This window comes from Chaetura pelagica, unplaced genomic scaffold (assembly GCF_000747805.2).
Source record: "Chaetura pelagica isolate M959 unplaced genomic scaffold, ChaPel_1.0 scaffold285, whole genome shotgun sequence".
NCBI classification, from domain to species: domain Eukaryota; kingdom Metazoa; phylum Chordata; class Aves; order Apodiformes; family Apodidae; genus Chaetura; species Chaetura pelagica.
In genome coordinates, this window is record NW_009953481.1 from 1,184,510 (window position 1) to 1,187,505 (window position 2,996).

Genomic DNA, 2,996 nt, shown 5'->3' on the forward strand with positions numbered 1-2,996 from the left:
CAATGTGTAAAACCCAGGAGAGAAGTCTTTGTAACTAATAGGAGAATGAGCAAAGCGTCATAACTGGTAATAAGGGGAATATTTAGCTATCAAGGGGCCTGATGGGAGCAAAGGGAAATGAATTGTTCAGGAATATTTTTGAATTCATTTAGAAGTTATTTAAACTGAAGGTGGAGACATTTGTGAGACAGGAAAACTGTTCTGACTCTTTAAAAATGCTGAAATAACTATGAGAATGTCAATATTATGATATGATTCTTAACCAATCATTGGATAGAGAACAACAAAGTTAGAGCAAGGGACTTTAAGAAAAAATCCCACACAAAACTCAACTGTTGAGGAAAGAAAAATATATCTATATTGGCAAGAGAGCTGGTAGCTTTTAAAATAAATAAGTGCAAATTATTCTATTTCAGATGATGGCTAGGAGAAGCAGTAGTAGATTAACTCAGCTAAATCAAGTAATCTTTGCTGTCTTTAAATTCAACAGGAAAGCTCACAAAATGCTAACAAGCAAATATGAAGAAGCAGCATTAGGGGAAGCATTTGCATGGAACTGCAGACCTTGATGAGAAAAGAGATGCAACTATGGAGAGACTTCTGAAAAAAAACACCACTCTACATAAAGTGTAAGAGGAAAGAAAGTACTAGCTTGCTAGTGAGTAGAGAGGAATTTGGTGTACTAAAAATGTGTTTGCAGCCTTGTTCGTACCATTCCTACTGGGAAAATAAAGCCCACATCCCAAGTTCAACAGCGGATTAAGAAAAGTTTAGATTTGCACATACTCCATTGCATTCCATTTTACTTTAGTCATAAGCTGAAATCAATGAAGGACTTCTCCAATATAGTGATGAAATACAAAATATGAAGTCTCCTTCTTACAGAGTGCTACCCTCTAAGTCTCAGTTGTCAGTGTCACTTCTCATGTAAATTATTTCAGCCTTTATCCACTAAAAACAAAACATAAATCTCATAGTGATAAAGAAATAGTGGCACATTTTTTTGACTCTTGTGTCAACTAAATCAAGGCAAAAATATTCTGATTTATAGCACCGAAGGTGTATGAGGGAGAACTTGATTTTTTTCTTGTTTGGTTGCTTTTCCCCCTATTTGTCTTACCTGATGCTTCATGCTTTTACAAAAAATGTCAAAATATCCTTCTTACATGTTGAGTTCTTACTTTATCTATATTACTAGAGATTTCTGTCCTGTGGTAACATTCAGAAATTGAAGAAATTATTCTATAAGTAGGCAAGACAGCAAAGAGTACAAGAAAGACTTGCAGTGTTCCTCTGAAATATGTATTCTTCGCTCATACTCCCTATCTACTCTGACTGTCTACTGCAAGTGTGTGTGCCAGGGGATGAATAAAGCAAGCACAGAAGAAAAAGTCATCTTGGCATGCAGGGGAGAGATTCAGAGACTTAGCAGCACCAATTTATAATGATACAGAGGGGAGATAATATATATTACATGCATAAACTTATAATTGTATTTCATCAGGAATTCCCAGGCACTGCCTTATAAGGGGTGTATCTGGATATATCAATCTAGTGAGGTTAGAAAAAAAAAAAATCTCTACTATGTCCGTATTATCTAAAAAGAGCAACGACTCTTTTCTCCTCTTTGCTGACTTCATTGATATGTAGTTTTGTGTACAGTGTACTGCTGTCAACTCCCTAGATACACACTAGTCTCTGCCTGCTTTATTTATTTGAAGTATAACTCACCTTCTGCAGTGAGATCCTGCTTTACATACCTCCCTTCTGACATTGTGAGCATCCCAAAGGGACATTTCTAAGATTTTGAGTAGCTAGATTGTATCTCCTAGGCAGCTAGAAGTACTGCCAGGACAGTTTTAGATCCTGATCCAAATCTCACAAGGATGCTCACTTTCTTGTACTGACTTTGCAAGATTTTGAATCAGGCCCATGGTTAGTTAAGATATGTGATAAAAAGTTGGTCTTCATTAAAAAAAGGAGTCTGAAGTAACGGTGGCAGATAAGGAGTGACAATGAAGTCCTGACTTGGCTGCTCTTGACCAAGAAAACATGAGTCCCCCAGAGGCTCATTCCCACTCCAAAGAATCCTATAGAATAAGACTAGGCAGGAGTTCCAGTGACTGTGGCACAGACACGCGCCTTTGACCAGTCCTCTCATTTATCTCGCAGTAAAACCTCAGTCCACAGGCCAGGGGATACCTCTCACCACGAGCCAACATCAGAAGGTCCCCATTGACCCACAAAGTAAGGATTCACAACCATCAAAGGAATAGGGTTCAACGGTGAGGTGAAGGGAAAGGGAACTTTGATTGCATAGGATTTACTACTTTTTAAAAATAAACCAAATGTAGGGAAAGGGAGAGATCAAGGTAGTCTGGGGAGAAATCAGCAAGGGGGGAGTCAACAAGGTGGCAGCAGCAGCAGCAGTGGTGACTGAGGTCAGCCTGAGGTAAGGGTTCAATCCTGCACAGTACAGGGAGGTTTCCGAAATCAGGGACCCCACTCAATGCCGAACCAGCAGATTTAAACACCCCTGGGAAGTGCTAGACATCACTGAAACAAGCCTGGCTCCATCCTCCAGACACTTGCCCTTAATGTATTTGTAGACACTGATGAGGTCACCCCTCAGTCTCCTCTTCTCCAAGCTAAAGAGACCCAGCTCCCTCAGCCTTTCCTCATAAGGGAGATGTTCCACTCCCTTAATCATCTTAGTAGCTCTGCGCTGGACTCTTTCAAGCACTTCCCTTTGCTTCTGGAACTGAATATTGTGCCCAGAACAGGACACAATATTCCAGATGCGGCCTCACCAAGGCAGAGTAGAGGGGGAGGAGAACCTCTCTTGACTGACTAACCACACCCTTTCTAATACATCCCAGGATGCCATTGGCCTTCTTGGCTACAAGGGCACATTGCTGGCTCATGGTCATCCTCCTGTACACCAGGTCCCCCAGGTCCCTTTCACCTACACTGCTCTCCAGCAGGTCAGCCCCCAA